The sequence below is a fragment of the Diabrotica undecimpunctata genome, chromosome 4, assembly GCF_040954645.1.
Source record: "Diabrotica undecimpunctata isolate CICGRU chromosome 4, icDiaUnde3, whole genome shotgun sequence".
NCBI lineage: Eukaryota > Metazoa > Arthropoda > Insecta > Coleoptera > Chrysomelidae > Diabrotica > Diabrotica undecimpunctata.
Window position 1 is genome coordinate 140,775,736 of NC_092806.1, and position 19,377 is coordinate 140,795,112.

Below are 19,377 nucleotides of genomic sequence, written 5' to 3' on the forward strand. Positions count from 1 at the left end.
ACCGCACTATACGAGCAACATCTGCTTCAAACTCTTGCACATTTTCACTTGCTCGTTGAATTCTACTTCTTAGTTGTGCTTTGTAGGCATCTTCGTAACGTTTGTCTAGTCAAGTAAACAAGGTCTGGTAACATTTTTCTTGACCCTTAGGAATCGATCTTAGGATATCCGCAGCATCGCCTCGTAAATCAGCAGTCAATGAAACAGCCTTTTCTTGTTCTATCCAATGATTGGCTGTCGCAATAGCTTCAAATTGTCTAAGGTATATGGACAAGAAGACTACCCATCAAATGGTGGCAATTTGAATCTTATGTCGTTTCGTCTCTGGGTGATTCTTTTTTACTACAGTATCTAAAACTACTGCATTAACTGGTGGTGGCACTTCCGTATTAGTTATCATGCTCTCTAACTGTTTGATCTTTTCTTCTACCTTATCGAATGTTCTAGAAACTTCTTCAAATTTCTCGTCATTTTTTCTAGAATTTTCTCCAATCATTAGAGAAACATTTTCAAATTTAAATATATGTAGACGGTTGCGTTTGGATTTAATTTGAGTCTCTTACCATTCTCTTAAACGTGTTTCTGGGTCTACGCGTCATCAGAGAAACTTGTAAGAAGACTAAAAAGAAATCCAAACGCACCGGCAGGTATGGCAATTATAGGAAAATAATTACCAGAGTATGCTTTTAGCGACCTCTAACGAGGGAAGATGAAGTGAAATGTCGATAAACTGTAAACTGTATACCTAAGCTTAATCAAGCCACTTGCGTCAAGCTAGTCACAGACGGTTGCATTTGGATTTAATTTGAGTCTCTTACACGTGTTTCTGGGTCTACCCATCATCAGAGAGACTTATAAGAAGACTCAAAGAAAATCAAAACGCACCGACTAGTATAGCAATTATAGGAATATTATAGTCTATAGATCATGAACATTCTGGTATACAGACCATCATCTCGAGATGCAATCGTTACTAACACGCGTTTTTCCCAACGAAATAATATAATAAGCCAATAAATTATTAATAGAGATTTATTAATAGTATAAAATATATAAAGAAAGTTATGTGCCATGAATAATTCATATGTGAAGTCGTTTTACCCTGTCGTATTTCGGATTAACGCCCGAAAAATAATTTATGACTCTAGTTACAGCCACTCTGTTATGCTTTCCCTTTTCTACCTGCTTTGTGGTACCGAACCTCCTACTGGTCGGCTGTAGTACTTGAGGATAAATCAGCGCTACCAAAACAATTTTTTTATAAATCGTGAAAAAACGCAAATCGAATGCTTTGTGATGATAATTTATTAAAAAAACTTTTCATATTCAGAGAAAAATCTCGCTATTAGTATTCAACGATCGCCGGTTTTCAATAGTGACAATGGATAACGTACAAGAAAACGATAGAACACCTAAATATAAGTTTTTATCTCCGAGTGAGCGTCGAATTGTGTTGAAAGTGGAAAATTATTTAACTTTAGAAAAAATCAACATGGGACCAATTACATCAGTACTGGTAGTTCAAAAAAGTGCAGCTTGTGGAATTTCAGAATGGACCTTGCAAAGAGTTCGCAAAATGAGTGAGAAGGAATTAAGTAAGGAAAATAAAAGCATCCGAAAACCCTCGACTTGCCACAAGGTATTAAAATCTCAATCAGAAATATCATTTATGACATGTACAAAGCAAAAGAACATGTTACAAGAAAGACACTTATTAAAAAAATAAAGGACAGAGAACTTTGTGATATGGGTTTGACCAGTTTATCAAAAGTATTAAAAGCTATGGGTTTTAGATACAAAAAAAAACCAATAATCGTAAAGTGTTGTGCGAGCTGTCCAATATTGTTGAAAAAAGGTGGAAATTTATAAGAAACTATTTAAAAAACAAGAATTCCGAATTTGCCAGACAATTTGTGTTTCTTGACGAAACATGGATTTTTGCGAAAGGAAATAATACCAAATCATCCTGGCAAGATGATTCTACCAAATGCTATTCGAGTACTAGTGCGAGTAATGGCAAAAGATATATTATATTGCATGCAGGAAATACGGAAGGTTTTATACCCAATGCTAGTCTTATATTTTCTTCGACAAAAAAAACTGATGATTACCACGGAAATATGGACGCCGATATTTTTGAACATTGGTTTGAGGAAAAATTATTAAAAAATCTGGAAAATCCGTCATTAATAGTCTTAGATAATGCTTCGTATCACACCAGAGAGGAGAAAAAGTTTCCCACAAGCAGCTGGAAAAAAGAAGACTTAAGAAAGTGGCTGTCGGAGAAAAATATAGAACACGAACATCTAGTTTTAAAAGCTGAATTATTAAATAAGTGCAAAGAACACATTACTGAGAAAAAATTTGTCGTTGACCAAATGGCACTAAAATATGGTCATGAGGTCCTAAGACTACCACCATATCACTGCCAGTACAATCCAATTGAATTGGTGTGGGGCATCACTAAAAACTACTATGATAAACATGCATGTAAGACCACCGACGAAGCCAGCGTTTTACAACTGTGGCAAGATGTACTAAACCTAAACTAAAGTCAATGAGGAACAATGGCGCAATATTGAGCATACTGAAAAAAAATTTTTAGAGTCATATGAAATAGAACAAGTGATTGATGAAATAAGACCTTTAGTTATTCGTAATGATGAAGATTCACATGAATCGGATAGCGAGTCAGATAGTGATGATACCTGTCCATAGATTAAGACGTAGATAGAAAAATTAACACAAAAGGGTACCAACCACCAAAAAAAAAAAAAAAACAAAAAAAAAATATAAACCAAGGAGGCACGCCGCACGACGCTCTTGAATGCAAGCACCAAAAAAATTAGATTAGCAAGTAAGGTAGATTAAGGACATGACTGGACGAATGACTGGGTATTAGACGACGGATGAAAGGATTCGATGCTTGCTCGCTCTCGATTGCACTTGCAGAAAAGGGAAAGCAACTATCGGCACACACAACCATCATTAGATCGCCGAATAATTGCTTTGACCGGTAGTGATAAAGCCAAATGGGCTAACCTACCACTTAAATGTAAATACACGGAAATCTCCCATTGCCTGACGGGGGATACCGCAAAATAGTCGAGACCTAGCTCCAAAGACCAGGGGGCGGAGAAAAGCCGGGGCTGGTTGTACCGCAGGAGGACAACCTACCTCGGTGGGTTTGGGAAGGTGTGTGTGTGCGAAGTAGGAATAAGTCTTTATTTTATATAGATATATATTTTTATAGATATATTTATAAAATATATAAAAATAAAAATATAATACAAAATTTTGAACACCCAGTATTAACATTGGCAAATTTTTTTATGCTTAAATAAAAATAGAGTTTGGTACACGCTGAAAAAGAATTTTTGTTTTATCAGCATAAATATTAACCACAATATTAATTTTTGAAGTTGCATGTGTAATATGAAAAATTTTTCAAAAACTTTAAATATCTCAAAAACGGCTATTTTTTCGAGAATGGTATCCCAATAAAAATCGATCCAGAATTTTACGTAGATTCTAAAAAAATAACAAAAAGCACAGTTTCTATTTAAAATAAGAAACTTAATGGTGACTTCCGGTACAACCTGAAGTGCTAGAAGAATGCAAATATTTAAAAAATGAAAGAAAATTGCAGAAACCAGTGACGACCAGAACTTTGAAAACTTTTAACCAACATGTTGCGTGAATGACCCTGTATATTTCATACTCAATGTTTATCAATTTACATTATGATATTCAATTATTATAAAACATAATACAAAGTTATTTTATTAAAAAAATCCCTAATGTCGTATTATCAAATTAAGAAAACCGTACATTTTTAATTTGAGAACCACTGACTACCTGAGGCAAATCTGAACAGACACTTTTATTACTTATGCGACAGGCTAAAACGATCCTACTATACGAATGTGAATTTAAAGTGCAAGGCATTGTCCATGTGCATGAGATACAACAAAACAGTTGTATCAATGTCACAAACATTTGTCTCTTAATTCAACTACCACAACTAATTACTCCAATGATAAAATGTAACGACTAATCTACCTGTATACTTAATATAAATAAAATCTTAGTTTGAATATAAATACTATAATTATTTTTACGTAATAACAATTTATTTATACATAGGTTATATAAGACATTTCGATTTTATATACAAATTATAAGATGATCCTTTTCTGTAACGTTCCAATTCTTTTATCAACGGTTTCAAAAATTTTATTGGTATGTCTCGTATAAGTAGATAAGCCTAAATAATTCAGCTTACTTCTGGTAATAGTCAAAGCAGCATAAACACTATTTGTCTTGTGTCGTAACCATAAGAACAGTGATTCAACCAACCTAAATTCCTGACATATATAACCGTTCAAAAATTCTTTGTAATGGTAAATAATTCAACTGCATAATGACTTTTAAAGAAATATTCGAAAATCCAACAGATTCCCTGAACCGTTTCCAACATTCCTGCCCATCACCGGCTTAATTATGAATTATACAGCACTTCGTACAATTATTATATAAAAACATTATGCCATTTATATAAAATTGATGGTTTTTCTAATAAGCCCCGGATTGTGCAAATGGTATTGCTCTAATTATTAACAATTTTTGTATTAAATTTAATTGTTGCTATTTTGCAGTTTAAACTTTTCAGTTATGTAACAGAAATTTGTATTGGCAATTTTAATGTGTTTGAAATGGTTGAGGAAAGTCAAAAGTGAACTGTGTTGTATTTAATTGATGCAATTGCTTATATATTTAAGGTAATTCACCTTTCACTGCTTAAATTTAAAAGTGCCTGATATATACTGTCCATATTTTAAAGATAAAAAAGAGATAAAATCGAAATTTTCTGTGGAAATAGCGTATAATAGATAAACTGTGATTACGATAAAATTTAAATGTTTTTCCTTACACCTTTCTCAGGTGTTTCTAATCAGATGATCATTTTTGTTTTGCCCTGTCAACTGAACCCATACGAGCCCCTTCCTATATCAGTTGGTCCAACGTTAGATTGATAAAAAAATTAAATTTTAGAGAACAAAAATAAATGCGCAGCGTAAATTTTAGAAGTTTTTTCAAAGTCTCTATCGGGGACAAGTCGGGACTGTTAGAAACCCATTCCAAATGCCATGATCTTCAATCCATTTTAAATTCTTTTTGGAGGTATGACAACCTGCGCCGTCCTGTTGGAAGACAAAATCTTCCGCTGATTCTAAACGCTGTTTCATAATCGGTAAAAGAGATTCTTCTAAAATATTCAAATATTTGTCCGTGTTTACAATCCCATCGATAAAATGTACCTTTCCCACAGCTTTAGACGACATGCTGCCCCAGATCATGACAGATACAGGAAATTTGACTTTTTCTTCAGACAGTCGGGATGGAAAGCTTAATTTTTCCTGTATAACGTGACTCCTACTGTCTCCAACACACACGTCAAATCTGAACTCACCACTCCATTGTAGTGGATCCCATTGCGACTGAGTCCAATTATTATGCTCTTTTGACCATCTTAGTCTATTTTTCTTTTATTGTAATGTTAAAAGTGGCTTTTCCTTAGCCTAAAATAAAATGAATTGAATTGTATCAGCTCTCTGATGAGCCAGATGTCATAACGTTCATTCAAACACAGCGACTTAGATGGGCTGGACACATAATACGAATGCCAGAAAATACGATTGCTAAAAAGCTAACCACGGGAACACCTGTAGGAAGAAGAAGCAAAGGCCGACCGCGAATTAGGTGGTTAGATGGAGTTGAAACCGACTTACGGATATTAAAAATCAGAAGATGGCAACATGTTGCCAGAAACCGAACAGAATGGCGTCGAATCTTAGAGCAGGCCAAGATCCACAGAGGATTGTCGAGCCAAATATGATGATGATGAAAATAAAATGAAATTGATTAAAAACAATTCGTAGTAATTTTTCAACTATAAAACTTACTTTGTAAGTATCAAATCCTAATTTGTGGTCCTCTTGGTGGCACGTTGATCTAGAAACGTGTCTTCCAATAACGTCACTCCATAAAACACTTAACTCCATATAATTTGCTAGTCGATTTTTCACTATAATGCGTCTTAATGCTCTTCGATCTATATATATATATATATATTTAGGGATTCTACAGTATTCACTGCCTTCCCTCGCTCAACCGTTTCCATCTCTCTCTGTTGTTCCATTCTCCATCGTTCAGTCCTCTCTTACTCATGGCGTCGTCTACTTCGTTCCTCCAGGATTTTCGGGGTCGTCCTCTTTTCCTCCTTCCTATGGGGCTCCATTCGGTTATTTTCTTTATCCATCTGCTGTCGCTAGTTCTTCTTACATGTCCATACCACTTTAGTCTTTTTTGTTCTATATATGTTAGTATGGCTCTTCGATCTGCTTTGGTTATTTTACTTTTTCGTTCATTTCTAGGTTTTGTGACGACCGAACCTGTAGTTTTATATCCTCTGACTATATTTCTTACGCTATAGCTTGACAATTGCAACATATTCGCGATTTCCAAATTGGATTTTCCAGAATTAAAAAATTTAATAATGATTCAACAAATTTTCTCATCGATAACTTAACCTCGACCCATTGTATAATCCACAAAGGATTAAAAGCTTTACAGTACTACAAAATACATTTGACATTAACTGATAATATTATTGTTTTGATGTCATTTTTCCATAGCTACCTCTGGATTTAACATAATTTTGAAAAAATCCACGTCTGTTGACATAAGGGAATGCATAGCCAGGGTATAGTGAATTTTTTTTTATTGTTGAAAATAAATAAAAAACCATAAGGGTAATGTTTTTAAAAAATAATAATAAAAATGCCATTAATTAATATGAGAACTTATAAAAACACGCAGAGTACAAATTGTTTATGGAAATAGACTTAAACTGCAAATTTCATAGGTGGGCCAACTGATATGGGAAGGGGCTCGTATTCTCTTATTCTAACTTGGATGTTTATTACAAAAATTTAAGGGACTCAACTATAGTCCTTTTCCATCATATTGATAGCACATTATGTATGCAAATCCTCAACAGGTCAAAAAACCATAGGCGTCACCCTATACTTGTTTTGAAATAAATAAAAAAAAAATAATATTTTAAGATGCCGTCAACAATTCATTATCTTTTAAAAAATCTTCTGTAAAATAAGTGTCCACTAATCTCACTCTACCTTTTTTGTGCGTAAAAAACGTCGGTATATATGCCACACGATTATTGTTAATTATACATGGGTGATTAACGAGAGAATTCAATGTTTCACGAAATAAATTAATGTAAACAGTACTTTAAAGGTGATTATTGTTTTCTATACAAGTTATCGCCTGACACAAAAAGAATACCTTCTTTGAACGATTACCTGGAATTACTGATAAGGCTTCACTAATGATAGTTTAAGTAGTTTTTATGCCACATTACAGCTTATGCCAATAATATAAATTAGAAATTTTTGCATCTTCCATTTAGTTTTTAGATGTACATTGTTCATGTCTTGCATACCTACGTTTTTGGTGTCGATATTTTGTTATTTGCGTTTAAAAATGACGTCGACAACAGGTTTTATCCCGGTTAAGTGTAGTTTTAAAGGTGCCTTCAGTCTAAGAGAGAAAAATATAATATTAAATGTACACGATGTACTTGTACATCAACGCCCTTTAAGTAATGTTCGTGAAATCGTTAACATGTGTTCAAATATGACAGGGGTTGGAGAAGCAACAATTTATAGATTCCTAAAAGAAAGAAAAGGAGGAACTGTTTCATCTCCCAAGAAGAGTGGAGGGAGTAAACCCTTGGAAATTGAAGAAATACATAAAAACATGATAAGACGCAGCGTCCACTCATTTTTTTTTAACAAAGAATTTCCAACATTGGACAAAATCCAAACATTAATTAGAGAAAACGAAGAGTTACCAATCATAAGCAACAAGAAATTATAGGGACTATTAAGAGAGATGGGATTTCCTTGGCAAAAGCATAGAAGAAAATCCGTTTTAATTGAAAAATATTACATTGTATGTTGGAGACGAGATTATCTAAGAACTATTAAAAAGTACCGAGAAGAAGGGAAAACAATTTTTTATTTGGACGAGATTTGGCTAAATGAAGGTCATACTGTACCATATCTATGTGTTGATACAAAGGTGAAAAGTTCCCGTCAGGCATTCATCGAAGGTGTATCTACTGGAATAAACAATATTCCCGTTGGAAAAGGACGCAGACTCATAATAACCCATATTGGAAACGAATACGGTTTTGTTAATGGTGGATTATTAAGTTTTGCCTCAAAATCAACCAAAGATTACCACGAGGAAATGACTTCTGACGTTTTTGAAGAATATTTTGAGCAAATGTTGGATTTAATTCCAAAAAATTCTGTCATAGTCATGGATAATGCTAGTTACCATTCAAGACTAGCAGAAAAACTGCCAACAACGGCATGGAAAAAAAGGAGAGATAATCGAATGGTTGGATAAACACGCAATTGAGTACAAAGAGAATTCGACAAAAAAGGAATTATTACCTATTGTAAGGCAACATAAAGCAGCTTATAAAAAATATATAATTGACGAAATGGCATTAAACCGTGATATAATTATTTTACGTTTACCCCCATACCACTATGATCTGAATCCGATAGAAAATATATGGTCTCAAGTAAAGGGTGAAGTCGGACGCAACAACAAAACTTTTAAATTAGAAGACTTACAACAATTATTAGAACATTCCTTATCAAAAGTAACTCCAGAAAATTGACAAAATGCTGTTAGTCATGCTCACAAGGAAGAAAATAAAATGTGGAATTTGGATAATATGACTGATGCAATGCTGGAACCGGTAAGAATTAACATTGTAGTTGAAGATTCCTTAGATTCTGAAGAAAGCAGTGAATCTGAAATAAAATAAACATCTTACATTTCTTGCAAATTCATTAGTACCTGTTAATCTCCATCACTCCGACACTGGCAACTTTATTTAGGGATTAGTAACCCTCAAAACTATTGTATTCTATTCTGCTTCAACCTTTATACCTGGTGGTCATACTCAATTTGAAATTGTTTTCCTATATACTTCTGTAAACTTGTTGACAAATATCTATTTTTCATTGAGTCACCCGTATCAACAGTTTAGGGATTTGCATACAGAATGTGCTATCAATATGATGGAAATGGACTATAAGTTGTTCAAATGTTATAGGGAATATTCAGTTTACCACGTTAATTAATTTGTAACAGTTTTTTAATGAAAAAATAACGGCAGAAAACAGAATGAAAAACTGGCATTTAAAACGAAGCAATGAGTAATGTATCATAAAATAGTAATAAATTGTGTATCTTTACCAAATAATAAGATTTATTAACATAAAGTACGATATGAAACAACTAATATACCAATTTGACATAAAAATGATCGATTTTCCTTCATTTCCATAATTGAAACATCGATCTCTTCGACTTTGGAGACAAAACCTTACCTCGTCAACAGACAACAATAAAATGCACGGTAACCCAATGCACGTTCGCTGGACACGACGTGCTCTAGTAGAACACCAGCTCGCCGGAGAAGGTCCCCACTTCTTGTAAGAGAGACGGTCGAGCACGTTGCCACTGAATTTCGTCGGTGTAGTCGGTGCCGGGCTTAAATCAGATTCACATGATAAAGTACTTGTGCCGATAATTGCGAATTATTTGCTCAAAGTTCAGTCGATCCCTTGCGAGAGGGTGGTTCCGAGGTGGTTGTGAAAAGTGCTTGACCGACAAGGATTTTTTATGTTACCGCCCCGAAGGAATATCGTGTACAGGACAAAGTAAGAGCTGATAGATAAAAGGGAACCCGGAAAGGGTATTTATCCATCTTAATTTTGTTATGATTGCATCAATATCAGATTTGTACATACACGGTATATCTCAATTTTTTGCTATTCTTTCTTTCAATTTTATGGTATTTCACCGAAAAGTGTTTGAACTACTAAGGTGGAAAAATTTAGTCAAAGGGTGGCGGATGTAATAAATTCACTACGATGTTTTTGTAAAGTGTGAAAAGTGGAACAAAACTTATTTATTTCTGAATTATTTGATTAAAAATTCAGCAAATTGGGTAAGGTTAATCAACGGTAAAAATTAATGAACTGTATACATTATGGATCTAAAGTGACACACACATTTACATAATATACATACATACATATATATATATATATATATATATATATATATATATATATATATATATATATATATATATATATATATATATATATATATATATATTATATATTTAAAATATTATTAGGCTTAGATTCATTCATAAGTATATGTTAAATAAATATTTAATTAAACAAGCTCTATTGTGACTTTTCGACGCATAATTCCGTGTCTTTTCAAACTAAAATTTTAGTGATGGTAAAATCTGCACTCTGCTGGATTCTTATATTTAGAAAACACTCTAGTCAAATTTTTAGCTCCCTAGGTGACCCCAGATGTTCCCTACCGCAAAAAATGTGTTTTTTTGGAAAAACAAAATTTCCTACGCGATTCTTTGGTTAACAAAACCTGAAAATTTTGATAAACATACATTTAATGTCCAAAAAGACTCTGATTTTTTCAGATTTGTTGGATCAAAATTGAACTCAAAAAAAAATATTTGAATTAAGGTAATATTTGAATGAAAAGGTAATTTTCGGCAAACTTCTAAATAATTATTTCTCCTATAATTTTTTCCGTTATTTTCAATGTCGGGATAAGATTTGCATTTTCTCTCCGCAACATCCTCAAAATTCGAAAAAACCTGGGTGCATTAAAATGTATGTTCATGAATTTTTTCAGATTTTTTAAAGTAAAGGATCGTCCAGGATTTTTTTTTTTTTCGAAAAAACATATTTCTTGCGATAGGAGACATCTGGGACCAACTAGGGTGCTAAAAATTTGGCTAAAGTGGTTTCTAAATATGTACTTTCGAGTGTCCAATTCCAAATAAGAATCAAGCCTTTAAAATTCTAAATGTCTGGTGGTATTAGATTGGTACCATCGTTATTACTGATAATAAACGTTCTTGGTAGGACACATATTTTCATGTTTTTAAAGTCAAACGATTTATGTCTTCCATTGCAGTGCATTGTAATTTTTGAATTAAATTTATTACAACAAAGGAAATGTTACAATAACATTTGATAAGTTGTTGCAAAAGATAAGATATTATACAACATTGAAACAAATTTTGTACAATAAATTTATATCTTTCGTGTCATTAACTACATTGGGGCATTGTTTAGTATATACGGATTCATATATTTCTCTCTTTTTTCTTTGTAATTATGTTTTTAAAATTTTTGTTTGACCAAAATTTAAGGAATGCTTTTTTCAGTTTCATGTTTCGTAAAGGTACGATTTTTTTTGTCATACTTGTGTGATTTTATTCTAGATTGCACGTATGAATGAACGTAAACCCATTAATATTTTTACCTTTCGATCACTTTTGAAGGGAGGGGGTCTTTTAGTATACCCTTGTACTCCAAAAAATAGCCTATATCTATTTTTTTAACCCTCTAGGTGGCCCTGAGCCTGAGATATGCCCCCAAAAGGGTCAAAAATAGTATTTTGTTTAACCTATATTTGAAGAGTTATATCGATTTTAGCTCACAAGATCTCATTGTTTTTGTTATAATGTCAATTTTTTGACGAAATATTACATGATTGTTATATTCCAGGGAAAATCATTAAAACGAAAATAACCTCGTATTCTAGTGAAGAAAAAAATATATCTTTGCATCTAAAATAATACACTTAATATAAAGGAAGCAATTTTGTTACTTTTTTATATTGTTTGTATACAACACTTGTTTCTTTAACAAAAAAAAATACATTAGATTGTTAATAAATATTTGTATCTGGTAAGGTATTGGGCATTTAAAATGGTTTTTAAGAATCAAACAGTATTATTAGGATACAAATATGTATTATCTTTAATTAAAAATACTTTTTTTTCGCCATAATTCTGATTCGAAACAATCTTTCAGAACTGCAAGAAAGCATTTCTTGTAGTTCTGCAGAGAAAATGCGTCCTCTAAAATTAAAAAAAAAAAATTAAAAAAAAATTTAGTCCGTTGACACTGTTAATATAAATCCATTTTGCTCAAAAATTGCGTAACTTTTTTCAATATACCTAATAAATATCGATGAATATTATAAGACCCTCTACGTTTTGTAAAACCTAAATTTTCGTCACTTTCTAAAAACTTGCTTAAACCACCCAAAGGCTTGCTTAAACGCTTACAATTTAGGTTTTGTTATCTATTTTAATAATTTGTTAAGTTGTAATATTGCAGAATAATAAAACAGATGAGAGAAATCATTAACGACCACGTATGTTCGCTTACTTATGAAACAAAAAGCTCAATTTTTTAGCGGACAAAATAAAAAGGTTAAAGGCCCCGCCAAAAAACTCAATAAATAAAGATTGTTGTATACATAGAGAACTACCTTCACCTAAATTTTTTTGCAATTTGAGATTGACAGGAAAACTCAGTTGACAAAATGATAAAATTTTTAAACAGCTGTGTCTTCGAATCTACTAAATGGATTTTAATTCACCATGGCTTGTTTGAAAGGTATTTAAAAATCCTTTAATTTGCCGGGTTTTACAATTTTTTCCGCGTTTAGTTAAACTTTCACAATTAAAAATCATGAAAATCAAACTTTTGTAAGTTTTCTTTTCGTTCTTCTCGACCTAAACCAAATTTATCTTAAAGATGCAGTAGCAGTAAACAAACCAACACACGTTATCAACATTATGAATATTACGAGGAGCACTCCCAAATCACGATTTACAATGTATAAACGTACATAATATCCACCTCATAAACTATATAAATAGACATCGTATACGAAACTCAGCATACCATATCATTTAGTAGTCCTTGTACGCGGAAGAATTGCTATAACTTAATTGGACCACTGTTGTTCTAGTGATAATATTTTAGCCAGGGCGTGCGTCAGGGAATTACAGTGCTTGAATTTATTCATTTATATTTATAATAAATGTTATCATTTATATTTTATGATCAGAAGAATAACAAAGATAAAATTAAATTAATAAATGTTAGAATGAGGTTTTCCAACAACATAATATGCGAATTCGTTATTGTAATGCATTGAATTAATAAAATTAAATTAAATATGTAAAAATTGTTTTAAAATTAAATGTAATATCTAATGGCGGTTTCCCACCAAACGGACAAAATAAAAACAAAACAAAACACAAACTCGTATCCAATAAAACAAAATAGCAACTTTTCACAAATTTTACTAAAGACTGGCGTGTTTTGAAACAGTTCGTTTTGTTTTTCGAGTCCCGAGTTTTTGAAACTCGAGTCTGTTTAGTGGAAACGGTCAGTTGTGTTTATTAATGGACTACCTTACCTCTGACGTTACAATGGGCGGGGCTTCGAAAACCTTTCTAAACATTTCTACACTAAATACAAGATAGAGCTGCAGTAAGTATAAATAAACCGTCAACAGTATGATTGTTACGAGGGGCACTCCCACATCATGATTTTAACGATGTATAAACCTATATTTTCCTGTATTATGAAATACATATGAAAATATGAAGTAGACATCGTAGCATAAGTCGTTCACAGGAATAACAGAACTGAAAATAACTGAATAAACATGTTAGAATGAGGTTTTCCAACAACATAATAACGTGAATCCGTTATTGTAATGCACGGAATTAAAATACAATTACATTAAATGTGTAAAAATGTTTTAAAATTAAACGTAATATTTAAGGTTGAAACGGAGTTGCCACTCGTGAACTAAGCTCTTAATGGCACTCCATTCGTTGGTTTAAGGAAAACGAAATTTCAAAGCAAAAACCTATGCAAAGGTCAGAAAAATCTTGTCAAAAATAAAAACATTCAACATATCTGAGTAATAAATAAAACAAAAAACTCAAAGTGTAACTTAGGTAATATTTTACTCAGAATCTACCTCAAGTGCCTGTGAATACCTTCTTTTTTCTTTACCCATTTCATCTACAATATGCTTACAATAGTGTATTTTTTTATGTTTATTCACAATAGTCAAAAGCTCGACTTTTAGAACTGAATTGTCAAAACTTTTGATCGCAGCCACTTTTGAATATCCGCTTTCTTCAACTCGGTTGTCGATATTTATTAAACGAGGAGTATATAACGAATATATTAAGATAGAAAAAACATGGCGACTACCAAAATGGCACTACACAGGATCTTGATTATATAGAACGTATAGTTACGTACGAGATATCATAAGGCACTATGAATGAAAATAAATTTACTATAGACAAATTTTGATTTATTGACTTAAGGAAGGCCTCTGGCTGAGTTCAAAATAAACAACTGATCGAAACCTAACATGCGACATAGAAAATGAAAAGGGACGATATAACGAATCTATTAAGATATGTAATTGATTTTCTATCTTAATATATTCGTTATATCCTTCCCTTTCATTTTCTATATCGCGTGATAGGATTTGATCAGTTGTTTATTTTGTACTCAGCCAGAAGACTTCTTAGTCAATAAATCAAAATTTGGCATACGGTTTTGCTTTCGTATTAAATTATTAAAACAATATGTAAAATTACAGTTTTGTTTACTATGAATAACAAATATAAAATATGCAATGTTAGTATGGTTTTCAAGGAAATCCAATGCAGCAACTTAAAATATTTGTCATAAACGAAAATTTTATATTAAAAAAATTATACTAAAAAAACAAAAGTTAACGCTGGTTTAAATTGTGAGAATTGCGACGCCTATGTTAATTAGTCATTTTCTATTGATTTTACACAATTTACTTTAAAAAATAAGTGTATTTGATGTTTCGATTTCGATCGTTTAAGTGTCAAAACAACATTGCAATTACTGCTTTATTATTTTTGTCAAACCATAAGTTTCTTTTTATTTTACAGTAGTGAAGCTAATTTTGAATTTCCTTGAAAATAATACTAACATTGTATATTTTATCTTCGTTGTTCATAGTAAACAAATCTTTAATTGTACATACTGTTTTATTAATTTGATAGGAAATATGAAAGCAAAACCGTACGCCTATGGAGTCTTACGTAGCATAGCCTGGTTTTGTTTACTTTTACTGCACGTCGAATTTGAATGAGGTGTAGAAAATAAAACTTATCTTATGCGGTTTTGTAAATTATTTCATCTAAAAGTTGACAGTACATATATCAAAAAAGATGAGACATTGTTAGCTAGAATTGGTACACAGGGCTCAGAGATAGGTATAGCTGTTCAAAAATAATATACAAAGGGCTATTGTTCAACCTTTCCAGGGTGATATCTTAGGCCCAGGGGCACCTAGAGGACTAAAAAATATATCTGCGTTTAACTACCTCGTTGATAAATGAAAAATGGATTCCTATATTAACTTCATTGTCTACAAACAATACTAACCTAAACTACGATCGGTACTTTTGCAGTGTATTGCACAAATAGTCTACTTTCTTATTATATGTTTTTCATTGATTATATGGATATTCGCCTAAATTGTAAGCTTTTTTCATTGTGATGATTGCAATGGAAATCGAGGATTACGGTTCTGGTTGAACAGGTCATTCTTCTTTTTTACACCAACGCAATAAAGAGCTAATGTACCATATAATCATTGTCTAAAGAACATAAAATGTTCCTAGGATCTTTTTTCTATTCTGATGGCGGTCAAAATATAAAGAGGTCCAGAAGACTTCAAGAAACCATTACTTTTCATCCATGCTTATCAAAAATATTCTTCATTTTAACTTCAACTATAATAAAGTACATTCCTAGTTGATAACCCGGCTTTAACCACAGCCTCTTTCCAGAGCATGTGTATAGGATCGGAATCTATGAAACTCTCTTCTGCCCATGTAATAATAAATCTATTGGAGATTCGAACCACGTATTTTTTGATTGTCTTCTGACAAATCCTCGTATGAGGATGTTTAAATCAAATTTAAACATCCTCATAACAATTTTCTGTGACAAAAAGATTCCTTGTCTAATGGCATCTCTCTCTACATACACAAATATCTAGGAAGTAAGTCGGAAGAAACAGTAAATTTAATGTATATATTAAAACAGCGTAAATGAAAAAAGAATATGGACTCCTATATAAAAAGTATAAGCCATCGTATAAAGAATAGAATATATCAAATACAATGTTAATACGACAAGAAAATAATGTAAACTTCTTGTATATACACCAAAAGCATTACCTGCAAACCTACTTTTACAATGCGAAAAATTTTAATTTCAATCATCGGTTTTTATGGGTTGGTACGCTGCATGACTCCGTCGAATACACGTTACACTTGATTGGCTCCAATAAAGGCGAATGTAAATATAACAAAAAAAGATGAAATGCAAAATTCGGTATGTACTTATCGAGAAAGTACAAGTGTTCTTTAACTAGGTATAAAAAGAGCTAAAATGTATTGCAGATAGTACGCTTCTACATTTTAATTAGAGTTGATTATAATTAGTAGGTGATTAAAAATACTTTCCAACAATTTATTCAAAGCTGACAAATAGGCAACACCATAAGTATTATTTAGGTAGTTTACTTTACTTTATTTAGTACAATGAAACCAGTTTTTTAACTTTTTTCTTTTTACCACGTTTTTGCAAAAACAATCTTTTCATTGGAGTCGAAGCTCTAAACTTCTCCATTCGATTCGGTATGCAGCCATTCCCCTCCATGATAGACTGCCAAGGAGATTTCTTGGGTTATCATCCACATCATCCTCCCATTGTTTTCTCGGTCTCCCAATAGGTGGCTCTGTAAAATGAACTCCCACTAGGTCTCTTCCCTTGCAGTCTTGCATCCAACAGTTTTTTTTTGGATTGACACTGTAGGCTCACATACTGATGAAAAGGTGGGTCTTTATAGATATATTATATTTCATAATTGTGTCTAATTTACCACCTGTTGATCTTATATAGGACCTAGTCGTCGTCGCAGTACTTTTTTTTCAAAGATGTCCAAGCAGTTTACAGATTTTTGAGTCAATTCCAAGTTTCACATCCATAGGGCACTATCAGTCGGATTATGATCTTGTAGATACGTATTTTGAGTCATTTCACGTACGTCTAATGATTTAAATATCTGGTCCATAGCAAAGTAGGCTAGGATGATTCTTCCACTAAGCTCTGCATCGTCCATGTTATCCTTTGTGATGCTGACTCCTAAGTCAGCAGCTCCTAAGACAGATAGGATGATCGTGTTGCTCTCTCCGATCCAGTTCGTACTAGGGTTTTAGTCTTTTTTGTGATTATTGGCAGACCTACTTGTTAAGCATGTGTTTAAATAAAACAGTGGTGATGCCAGAACATCACCCTGTTTTAATCCTTGTTTTATTTGAAATGGATTTATATTTTATGCTCATGGGATCAACAAAGCATATGATTTAATGATCTCCTTAATATTTATGTTATAATGTGACTAAAAACGTCAAATTTAATGTAGAATAAACGAACATAATCTTCGACGATGTTCTGTTTCAGTCCAACGATCTGGCATAAAAAAACCTAGATTGTGCTCAAACGTGAACAAACCCACTACAAGTTTGAAAACAGGAAAAATTATATACACGTAAAAGCATTCTTTTATAACAAATACATTATTATTTAACAATAAAAATTTTAAATTGGAAATTCCGCCTCCTCCAAAAAAGAATAACCTGTAAACAGGTTTTTTACATCATCTTGTGATATACCGGACCGATTATCATCTTATATTGTCTTGTACATATTTAAATGGTTTGAATGTAAACAGTAGACTTATTTTTCTATTTTTATTAATTTCCTACAACTAAATACATATTTTTAACATTTTCATTATGCATCCAAAGTTCGTTCTCAAACTTACAAATGAATTATAACTTTTTAATTCTTTTGGTACTTTCAGTCAAAGTTTTACAAAAGGGAAGATATTTAAATAGTATTTTTATTTCTTGTGTAGCATTCTTATGCATACAGGCATTATGATTTTATTAAGTAATATTTAAAACACAATTGTCTAAAAATAAGTTACTGCCATTTGTGTACTTCTGTTTTTTACCATTTATGATACAGTTCGTGTTTCGGGGAAATACAATTTCCAGATCTTGTTCAGGTATTTGTACTACAAGGTTTATTATTTATGCAAATCGTAAAAAATAATTTTAATCAATTTAACGCCTACATAATAACAAGAATAATGTTTGAATCCTTTTATTATTCACTTTAATAACTACCGATAACGTGTTCTGTAAACAGACATCCTAAATATTATAATTGCAACACTGTATATGAAAATAAATAAACACTACAGTGACATGTTCAATACTTGTTAATCTGTAATAAACTGTTTAATTAATTTATACATTTTGTTGACCTCTCAGGGAACATAATAATTAGTATAGTAAAGATAGTATACATTCCAATAATGTAATAGTAAGACAGAAAAAAAATTAAAGGTGTCGAAAAAACTGTGTACATGAAATATACTGCGCGGCATAAGTTAGGGATATTGTCAATAAAATATAAACAACTTATAAATTTAATTATTATTATTATTTTAAATTAAACATATTTTCTAGTTATTTTCAAAAAAATATTAATCCCTCCAAAAAATAATAGGTATATAAAAACAAAATTTTGCATTAATAGAACATTAAATGTTCCCTAATTAGTCGTATATCCACCATTGGCATAAAAAAATATGTCTTCACTTCTATGTGGCACACTCTCTATTAAATATTATCAAGAGATTATTTAGCAATTGCTACCCACAACCGTCGTAACAGTTCTCTAAGTTGCTAAAGGGTCTGCGGAGGGGGTACGTGATCTGTAATTTTTGTAGCATGTCCCAAGCAAGTCTGGAGATCGCGGAGGAAATGTCAAATAAGGATTTCCATGCAAATTTCTACTTTCTTCGACAACTGCAGATCTATACTTCATCTAATTTACTTACCGTTGCACGTCATCCGCGTCATAGCCCGTGAGGTCACATGATACCAACACGAAATATTTAGAAATCACTTTGCCGAGTACACTGGTATTACAGCCACTAGACATATTTTATTATATACGCGTAGAAATAATATTTAAAGATTTCTATTAATGTTAACTTAAAGAAATACACAATAATATGTTTAATTTAATTTGTATAAATGCATTATAAAGCGTTTTTATGAAGAACATTTGTTCGGAACACACGGTAACTGTAATCGAACGAAGGTGATATTTTGGCATAAATTGATAACACTTATTTGACAGTTGCGGTGTTGACTAATGTTAATAAGTAATGAAAAAAGTGTTGTTTTTGTTTAAGTAT

The 19,377-nt window shown here is 31.9% G+C and overlaps 2 protein-coding genes across 2 annotated transcripts in view; one reads left to right on the forward strand and one right to left on the reverse strand.

The window, feature by feature from the left end:
- Naa15-16 (N-alpha-acetyltransferase 15/16) overlaps positions 1-19,377 on the reverse strand; it is a 339,442-nt gene that overhangs the window by 162,595 nt on the left and 157,470 nt on the right. The gene's annotated exons all lie outside the window — the stretch shown is intronic.
- The window catches only part of LOC140440122 (uncharacterized), a 125,901-nt gene continuing 116,132 nt past the window's right edge, over positions 9,609-19,377 (forward strand). The window contains exon 1 of the mRNA XM_072530408.1: positions 9,609-9,830. The gene's annotated coding sequence lies outside the window, so the exon portion shown is untranslated. The remainder of the gene's footprint in view (positions 9,831-19,377) is intronic.